The sequence below is a fragment of the Salvelinus alpinus genome, chromosome 6, assembly GCF_045679555.1.
Source record: "Salvelinus alpinus chromosome 6, SLU_Salpinus.1, whole genome shotgun sequence".
In the NCBI taxonomy this organism is placed as follows: Eukaryota; Metazoa; Chordata; class Actinopteri; order Salmoniformes; family Salmonidae; genus Salvelinus; species Salvelinus alpinus.
This window is the reverse complement of record NC_092091.1, coordinates 11,308,477-11,319,620: the sequence shown is the minus strand read 5'-3', so window position 1 is coordinate 11,319,620 and position 11,144 is coordinate 11,308,477.

Sequence of the window (11,144 nt, the reverse complement as noted above, 5' to 3'; positions counted from 1 at the left end):
TCTTGTCCCTTTGCTGCAACTCCCGTACGGGCTCGGAAGAGGCGAAGGTCGTGAGCCATGCTTCCCCCGAAACACGACTTTGCCAAGCTGCACTGCTTCTTGACACACTGCCCATTTAACCCGGAAGCCAGCCACACCAATGTGTCTGAGGAAAGCACTGTACAGCTGTTTAGGGTCATTGTCCTGTTGCATCACCCAACTTCTGTTGAGCTTCAATTCACGGACAGATAAGCCTTACATTCTCCTGCAAAACGTCTTGATAAACTTGGGAATTAATTTTTCGTCGATGATAGCAAGCTGTCCAGGCCCTGAGGCAGCAAAGCAGCCCCAAACCATGATGCTCCCTCCACCATACTTTACAGTTGGGATGAGTTTTTGATGTTGGTGTTCTGTGCATTTTTTTCTCCACACATAGTGTTGTGTGTTCCTTCCAAACAATTCAACTTTAGTTTCATCTGTCCACATAATATTTTACCAGTAGCGCTGTGGAACATCCAGGTGCTCTTTTGCAAACTTCAGACGTGCAGAAATGTTTTTTTTAGACAGCAGTGGTTTCTTCCTTGGTGTTCTCCCATGAACACCATTCTTGTTTAGTGTTTTAGATATCGTAGACTCGTCAACAGAGATGTTAGCATGTTCCAGAGATTTCTGTAAGTCTTTAGCTTACACTAGGATTCTTCTTAACCTCATGGAGCATTCTGCGCTGTGCTCTTGCAGTCATCTTTGCAGTACGGCCACTACTAGGGAAAGTAGCAACAGTGCTGAACTTTCTCCATTTATAGACAATTTGTCTTACCGTGGACTGAAGAACGTCGAGGCTTTTAGAGATAGTTTTGTAACCCTTTCCAGCTTTATGCAAGTCAACAATTCTTAATCTTAGGTCTTCTGAGATCTCTTTTGTTTGAGGCATGTTTCACATCAGGTCATGCTTCTTGTGAATAGCAAACTCAAATTTTGTGAGTGTTTTTTATAGTGCAAGGCAGCTCTAACCAACATCTCCAATCTCGTCTCATTGATTGGACTGCAGGTTAACTGACTCCTGACTTCAATTAGCTTTTGGAGAAGTCATTAGCCTAGGGGTTCACATACTTTTCCCAACCTACACTGTGAATGTTTAAATTATGTATTCAATATAAACAAGAAAAATACAATAATTTCTGTGTTATTAGTTTCAGCAGACTGTGTTTGTCTATTGTTGTGACTTAGATGAAGATCAGATCAAATTTGATGACCAATTTATGCAGAAATCCAGGTAATTCCAAAGGGTTCACATACTTTTTTTGCCACTGTATGTACATATAGGTAGGGGTAAAGTGACTAGACAACAGGATAGATAATAGACAGTAGCAGAAGTATACTGTAGGTAGGGGTAAAGTGACTAGACAACAGGATAGATAATAGACAGTAGCAGAAGTATACTGTAGGTAGGGGTAAAGTGACTAGACAACAGGATAGATAATAGACAGTAGCAGCAGCATACTGTAGGTAGGGGTAAAGTGACTAGACAACAGGATAGATAATAGACAGTAGCAGCAGCATACTGTAGGTAGGGGTAAAGTGACTAGACAACAGGATAGATAATAGACAGTAGCAGCAGCATACTGTAGGTAGGGGTAAAGTGACTAGACAACAGGATAGATAATATACAGTAGCAGCAGTATACTGTAGGTAGGGGTAAAGTGACTAGATAACAGGATAGATAATAGACAGTAGCAGCAGTATACTGTAGGTAGGGGTAAAGTGACTAGACAACAGGATAGATAATAGACAGTAGCAGCAGTATACTGTAGGTAGGGGTAAAGTGACTAGACAACAGGATAGATAATAGACAGTAGCAGCAGCGTATGTTGTGAGCGAGTGTGTGATGTCAGTTTGTGTGTGTGTGTGTGTGTATGTGTCTTGGGGTGTCAGTGTATGTGTGAGTGTGTGGGTAGAGTCCAGTATGTTTTTAGCATAGAGTCAGTACAAGAGAGTTAGTGCAAAAAAGGGTCAATGCAGATGGTCCGGGTAGCTATTTGGTTAACTATTTAACTAACTATTTACTAACTACTTAGCAGTCTTGGGGGTAGAATCTGTTCAGGGTCCTGTTGGTTCCAGACTTGGTGCACCTTTACCGCTTGCCATGTGGTAGCAGAGAGAACAGTCTGTCGCTTGGGTGGCTGTAGTCTGTGACAATTTTTAGGGCCTTCCTCTGACACCGCCTGGTATAGAGATCCTGGATGGCCGGGTCATTTGGTTCTGCTATTAGAAGAAGCACCGTGATATCACATTATTCGCTTGTATAAATAAATCAAATATGTGACATTGTATTGCCACTTGAACTTTGCTGTGCTTATAAATGGTTGAAAGCGCAGTGATAGACATTTGTGTGACAACTAAATAAAAATCGGACATTGTTTTTCCATTGTAATTTGGTTGTGCTCTTTAGATGGTTGAAAGCATAGTGAAAACACATTGGGAATTCAACAAACTTCTGGCTGACTTTTTTGAGTGGATGAATAAAGGTTGAAATCTCATTGATCAACGTCTCAACCAAATATTACCCAATTATCCACGTTGAAATGACATAGTGTGCCCAGTGGGATGCTTACTCACTAAGTATGTGAAGAGCAACGTTATTGTTTCATTGCATCATACCGTACATTTAGCCTTAAATCTGTCCCATAACAGATTAGTTTAACACTTAAGAGTTTTTGTGGAATGGAATCTCGGGTCAAGTTCTATGTGTGGCCCTATGAAGTGAAAAATATTTTTGAATAATTTATCCACATTTATTATTTATTTGGACAAGGAAAAGGTGGAGAATGCGTTTTGGCTTTCTACCTAGTTGCCTTTTATTTTGCTTAATCAGCTATTCTGTTTACAATTACAACCCCTTGTTTTGTAACCTTTTTTGGGAGAATGTCCCAGCAATATAAAATGTGAAAGAACAACTAAAGTGATCAATTTGACCAAATATAGCCCTATTGGGAAAGATTATTATTCATTTTGTAATACCAAAGGATGAAGTTGTTGTTGTTTTGAATGGTTGGTAAATAAACACAACAGAGAGATGATTGTATTCGAGAGAACCATGTTAAACTTGTGCTAAAGTTTTAATGAGATCGATTACATTTTTATTTATCAGCATGTATCAGGAAGTTAAACATGTTGGTTCTACCTTCTATTTGCAACCTTATTTTCAATTCCTTTTATATAATTATCAGGTATTTTCATGGCCTTATTTTCTGGGCCTCTGTAAGGCATTATCAAGGCACTTACCTAACAGTGTGCCTTGGACTAACCTTGTATCGAGACAATCTTATTCAACTCCAGAGTGGTTACATGGGTACAGCCAACACACCCACCCCCCTCACCCTCGTTATGTATACGTTTCATTGGTGTGCCTGTGAAGATTTATGTAGAAATAAATTAGCCTTAAGTCTGTAATGTTCTCTTCACACACGTCACAGCTTGGACCTGATGCTGAGATAGTCACAGCTTGGACCTGATGCTGAGATAGTCACAGTGGCTCAGATCCCATTCTTTAACTTTAACACACTAAACTGATATATTCAGTACCATGGGAATGTTCCCCCAACACAACTCCTCCTTTCGTAACGACATTAGCCAATCTCATTACTCCAACCTTAGAAGAATGTCTCCTCTTCGATTGGTTGTCCTTATGGTTTGTCTGTGTTGACATGCAAAAAGTACATAAGGAAGTCATTATTTCCCTATGTACCTGAATGTTTGCAGAGAGAAATGTATATGTTATATAATGGACATGAGTTTGAATTCATGTAATGAATTTAAGGAAATCTCAGTAATACATTTATCTTTGCAACACACTTAAATGGGTAATCTGCAGTTCTTACAATAACAAAGGGGACACCCCACTACTGATTTGGTAAACAGCTTAGGGATGTGGATAATTTGGGTAATATTCAGATGTTGATCAATGAGATTACAAGCTACGGTATATTCACCCACTCAAAAAGACAGCCAAAAGTTAGTTGAATTTCCCATGTGTTTTCACTATCCTTTCAACCATCTAAAAGCACAACCAAATTCCAAAGGAAAAACAATGTCCAATTGTTTTTGTTAAATTGTCACCCAAATGTCTATCGCTGAGCTTTAAACCATTTAAAAGCATAGCATAGTTCAACTTGGAATACAATGTCAGATATTTTATTTATTTAAACAACAGTTTGTGTGTTATCAATGTGCTTCATCTAATAGCAGAACCAAATGACCTGGATTACGGTTGAGATTACATTAAAAGTACATGGTGGAAGTGATCAATGCCGTTTGAGAAGATCTCCACAGACCTGCGGTGACCTATGACCTGCGATCTTTAACGTCTCTATGATTACATAAAAATAAATAGTTACAGTAACCTCAGAATGTAGCCATGGATGTGTTACAAATTTGAAGGTTGAATGTTACATTAGTTTGTGAGATAGACTTAACTTTAGGCTATTTACTGTAACATTGAAAAAGTAACGTTGAATTGTGTTTGGTTGAGCAACCAAATATCAATATTTAAAGGAGATGTATCTCGTTGGAGAGTTCCATCTGAGCCACTGGCTTCATCCCATCCTTTAACTTGTTGGAGACGTGAATCCAACATATCATTTGTTAACTTGTTAATAGGCTATTTACTGTATTTCAAGAGTGATATTGAACTGTGTTTGGTTGTCATCGCAACCAAATATCAACATTTAAATGGGATTTTTCTTCTGCTTGGATAGTTCCATCTGTGTCACTGACTTAGTCTGGCTTTAATTCCAGTTTGTCTCCAAATTAATAATTTATATTTTGGATTCACATCTCCATCTCAACAACAAATCTAAGCTAAAGAATAGTATTATATAAAATCCAATCAAACATGAAATGCACTTTAAATAATTAAAATTTAAATAATTTAAAAAATAAATTTTGATTTGATTTAGTCCTATTCTTTAACTTAGATTTGTTGTTGAGATGGAGACGTGAATCCAACATATAAATGATTAATTTGGTAGACAAGCTGGAATTAAAGCCAGACTAAGTCAGTGACACAGATGGAACTATCCAAGCAGAAGAAAAAATCCCATTTAAATGTTGTGTTGACAACCAAACACACTACATTAATCACTAAATATCATTAAATCTTAAATCAACCAGAGCTTGAAATCCTAAGACTATTGTATTGTCAAAAAAAACAAAAACATTCTGGGTTGAATTGAAACAATAGCTGTTGATGACTTTGCAAATGCTATATAGGCATAAATAGAAGCATTGATATATGACTTATAAATTATAGTTGAATTTCATTTGCTCTGTTAAACCTACCGTTTGGAATGACTTAGATTGTGAATCTATTTAGTTTTTAAGTGGAGCTCTCTCAGCAGTCATTCTCACAATAGCACGTTGGTAGCAGTCAGTGACAAATATCAACGCTAAGCAGGGCTGGGCTTGGTTAAAACCCTGGTTAGGAGACCAAATGAATAGCTGTAGATATATCAACTCTCCAGTAGGAGGTGCTGCACAGCCTTTTTTTTCCTGATAGTGGATATAACGTTGAAGATCTGACATTGTTTTAAAGATATACATTTAACATTTTATACAAGGCTTGTCTATGTTGCAATTTGGTTACTGTGATGACATAAGCCTGTGGTTGAAATGTAAGCCTCAAGCATGATTGGCTACGATATGTTTTTTTATATATAGACACTAACTCAATCTATAGCTAGTAGGCTACATCCTCATGTCAGAGCGCTAACTCAATCTATAGCTAGTAGGCTACATCCTCATGTCAGAGCGCTAACTCAATCTATAGCTAGTAGGCTACATCCTCATATCAGAGCGCTAACTCAATCTATAGCTAGTAGGCTACATCCTCATGTCAGAGCGCTAACTCTATCTATAGCTAGTAGGCTACATCCTCATGTCAGAGCGCTAACTCAATCTATAGCTAGTAGGCTACATCCTCATATCAGAGCGCTAACTCAATCTATAGCTAGTAGGCTACATCCTCATATCAGAGCGCTAACTCAATCTATAGCTAGTAGGCTACATCCTCATATCAGAGCGCTAACTCAATCTATAGCTAGTAGGCTACATCCTCATGTCAGAGCGCTAACTCAATCTATAGCTAGTAGGCTACATCCTCATATCAGAGCGCTAACTCAATCTATAGCTAGTAGGCTACATCCTCATGTCAGAGCGCTAACTCTATCTATAGCTAGTAGGCTACATCCTCATATCAGAGCGCTAACTCAATCTATAGCTAGTAGGCTACATCCTCATGTCAGAGCGCTAACGCAATCTATAGCTAGTAGGCTACATCCTCATGTCAGAGCGCTAACTCAATCTATAGCTAGTAGGCTACATCCTCATGTCAGAGCGCTAACTCAATCTATAGCTAGTAGGCTACATCCTCATGTCAGAGCGCTAACTCAATCTATAGCTAGTAGGCTACATCCTCATGTCAGAGCACTAACTCAATCTATAGCTAGTAGGCTACATTCTCATATCAGAGCGCTAACTCAATCTATAGCTAGTAGGCTACATCCTCATGTCAGAGCGCTAACTCAATCTATAGCTAGTAGGCTACATCCTCATGTCAGAGTGCTAACTCAATCTATAGCTAGTAGGCTACATCCTCATGTCAGAGCACGTAGTCCAGTCATACAAGGGCAGCTCAGGTTATTCCAAGCTTTAGTTATTAATAGGGTGTTAGTATGATATCTATTACCAGCATCTGATGTCTCATTGCAACGGGAAGCACCCCTTTGTGACAGTGCCAGGACAGTTTCTGGACCAGGGCCGTGTTCATGAGGGCACAGTGGTTTAACACATTTTTTGCAACAGAAAACAGAAATGTGTGTTGTTATTGGATAACATCAGGTCTTACCTCCCTGTTAGTCAGTTTGATTAGTTTGGTGCCTACTGAATACATCCCAGGGCCATGTTTATTAGGACATATGTTTGCGTATAGAAATCGAAAACCGGTGTTTCTTATCGGACAAGTTCAGTTAGTACCTCTCCTGTTTGTCAGTTTTGTTCCGTTTTCTGCCTAATGAACACAACCCTGCTCTCTGGTTGGAGGGTTTCCCCTCTCTCTTTGAGAAAAACAAAGGATGCCAGTTGACTATGGGAAATAGACCCCTGGCTTGAGTCCACTAATGCCAGTTAAGCCTACTGAGATAGACTCCTGGCTTGAGTCAACCTGTAAACAAAACTGTGATGACTGATGAGACATTGGGATGATACAACTAATGGTGATGAAGCACTTTGGTAGAGACCTATACAACTCCTCATAGTCTCTCCATTGACGGCCCAGTAGCCTAACAGTTACCTTTTCAGTACCATTCAGTACCAGTAGTCTAACAGTTACCTTTTCAGTACCAGTAGTCTAACAGTTACCCTTTCAGTACCATTCAGTACCATTCAGTACCAGTAGTCTAACAGTTACCTTTTCAGTACCATTCAGTACCATTCAGTACCAGTAGTCTAACAGTTACCTTTTCAGTACCATTCAGTACCAGTAGTCTAACAGTTACCTTTTCAATACCCTTCAGTACCATTCAGTACCAGTAGTCTAACAGTTACATTTTCAATACCCTTCAGTACCATTCAGTACCAGTAGTCTAACAGTTACCTTTTTAGTACCATTCAGTACCAGTAGTCTAACAGTTACCTTTTCAATACCCTTCAGTACCATTCAGTACCAGTAGTCTAACAGTTACCTTTTCAATACCATTCAGTACCAGTAGTCTAACAGTTACCTTTTCAGTACCATTCAGTACCAGTAGTCTAACAGTTACCTTTTCAGTACCATTCAGTACCATTAGTCTAACAGTTACCTTTTCAGTACCATTCAGTACCATTCAGTACCATTCAGTACCAGTAGTCTAACAGTTACCTTTTCAGTACCATTCAGTACCAGTAGTCTAACAGTTACCTTTTCAGTACCATTCAGTACCATTCAGTACCATTCAGTACCAGTAGTCTAACAGTTACCTTTTCAGTACCATTCAGTACCAGTAGTCTAACAGTTACCTTTTCAGTACCATTCAGTACCAGTAGTCTAACAGTTACCTTTTCAATACCATTCAGTACCATTCAGTACCAGTAGTCTAACAGTTACCTTTTCAATAACATTCAGTACCAGTAGTCTAACAGTTACCTTTTCAGTACCATTCAGTACCATTAGTCTAACAGTTACCTTTTCAGTACCATTCAGTACCAGTAGTCTAACAGTTACCTTTTCAATACCATTCAGTACCATTCAGTACCAGTAGTCTAACAGTTACCTTTTCAATAACATTCAGTACCAGTAGTCTAACAGTTACCTTTTCAGTACCATTCAGTACCATTAGTCTAACAGTTACCTTTTCAGTACCATTCAGTACCAGTAGTCTAACAGTTACCTTTTCAGTACCATTCAGTACCATTAGTCTAACAGTTACCTTTTCAGTACCATTCAGTACCATTCAGTACCATTCAGTACCATTCAGTACCAGTAGTCTAACAGTTACCTTTTCAGTACCATTCAGTACCAGTAGTCTAACAGTTACCTTTTCAATACCCTTCAGTACCATTCAGTACCAGTAGTCTAACAGTTACATTTTCAATACCCTTCAGTACCATTCAGTACCAGTAGTCTAACAGTTACCTTTTCAATACCATTCAGTACCAGTAGTCTAACAGTTACCTTTTCAGTACCATTCAGTACCAGTAGTCTAACAGTTACCTTTTCAATACCATTCAGTACCAGTAGTCTAACAGTTACCTTTTCAATACCATTCAGTACCATTCAGTACCAGTAGTCTAACAGTTACCTTTTCAATACCATTCAGTACCAGTAGTCTAACAGTTACCCTTTCAGTACCATTCAGTACCATTCAGTACCAGTAGTCTAACAGTTACCTTTTCAGTACCATTCAGTACCAGTAGTCTAACAGTTACCTTTTCAATACCCTTCAGTACCATTCAGTACCAGTAGTCTAACAGTTACATTTTCAATACCCTTCAGTACCATTCAGTACCAGTAGTCTAACAGTTACCTTTTCAGTACCATTCAGTACCAGTAGTCTAACAGTTACCTTTTTAGTACCATTCAGTACCAGTAGTCTAACAGTTACCTTTTCAATACCCTTCAGTACCATTCAGTACCAGTAGTCTAACAGTTACCTTTTCAATACCATTCAGTACCATTCAGTACCAGTAGTCTAACAGTTACCTTTTCAATACCATTCAGTACCATTCAGTACCATTAGTCTAACAGTTACCTTTTCAGTACCATTCAGTACAATTCAGTACCAGTAGTCTAACAGTTACCTTTTCAGTACCATTCAGTACCAGTAGTCTAACAGTTACCTTTTCAGTACCATTCAGTACCAGTAGTCTAACAGTTACCTTTTCAATACCCTTCAGTACCATTCAGTACCAGTAGTCTAACAGTTACCTTTTCAATACCATTCAGTACCATTCAGTACCAGTAGTCTAACAGTTACCTTTTCAATAACATTCAGTACCAGTAGTCTAACAGTTACCTTTTCAGTACCATTCAGTACCATTCAGTACCAGTAGTCTAACAGTTACCTTTTCAGTACCATTCAGTACCAGTAGTCTAACAGTTACCTTTTCAATACCCTTCAGTACCATTCAGTACCAGTAGTCTAACAGTTACATTTTCAATACCATTCAATACCATTCAGTACCAGTAGTCTAACAGTTACCTTTTCAGTACCATTCAGTACCAGTAGTCTAACAGTTACCTTTTCAGTACCATTCAGTACCAGTAGTCTAACAGTTACCTTTTCAGTACCATTCAGTACCAGTAGCCTAACAGTTACCTTTTCAATACCATTCAGTACCAGTAGTCTAACAGTCACCTTTTCAATACCATTCAGTACCATTCAGTACCAGTAGTCTAACAGTTACCTTTTCAGTACCATTCAGTACCAGTAGTCTAACAGTTACCTTTTCAATACCATTCAGTACCAGTAGCCTAACAGTTACCTTTTCAATACCATTCAGTACCAGTAGCCTAACAGTTACCTTTTCAATACCATTCAGTACCAGTAGCCTAACAGTTACCTTTTCAATACCATTCAGTACCAGTAGTCTAACAGTTACCTTTTCAATACCATTCAGTACCAGTAGTCTAACAGTTACCTTTTCAGTACCATTCAGTACCAGTAGTCTAACAGTTACCTTTTCAATACCCTTCAGTATCATTGTAGACTGCTGGCTTCTGACCTCTGACCCAGGCCTGTGAGTTATTCTCACACGGTGATTTGTTGATGTGTTTAATGAAAGTAATAACCTGTTCCCAAACACTTAATTGGCAGTGGCACCCCTAACCACTACCCCGTGCCTCTCCCCTGCATTCCTCTGTGGGACTGACTTTAAGGGGAGAGGAAGGGGAGAGGAGAGAAGGAGAGTTGGAGAGGCTCTGTGTGCGTTTCAGTCGGACAAATGCCCAGGAAGCATGGAGACTCACGCTGTGTGATGGGCTCAGTGGGGGCCACCTTGGCAACTTCACTTTGCAATTAACATCCCATGAAGAATAATTGGTCTGTCTGTCTGTCTGTCTGTCTGTCTGTCTGTCTGTCTGTCTGTCTGTCTGTCTGTCTGTCTGTCTGTCTGTCTGTCTGTCTGTCTGTCTGTCTGTCTGTCTGTCTGTCTGTCTGTCTGTCTGTCTGTCTGTCTGTCTGTCTGTCTGTCTGTCTGTTTAGCGAGCACAGTGATATTGTGTAACAGGTTTTAGCCCCTCTGTTGACCAGGGCTGTGTGTGCGTGCATTTGTGAAGGTAACTCTGGCCATCCCACACTGTGGTGGGACTATTTGGTTGAAGGTAGAACTCTGTGTCCAAACGGACTGAGAAATGCCTCTGCACTGAGTTTGAAAGTGAAGCGCTCGTGTACAATACGTATTCTTACTGTAAAAACACGAATACAGATGCAACATTTACACTGAAAGTCCTCATGTTCTTAGCCTGGACCCACATCTGTTTGTGCTGTGTAGCTCACCTTCTATGGTCGTTGTCACAACGATAGTCATCATAGGAGTTGCCTGTACAACACAAACACATATGGGAGTGGGACCAGTCTGTCATGCTTCCGAATGGTCATGAAACTGACCTGAATGGCCAAGACCTGAAAACAAGA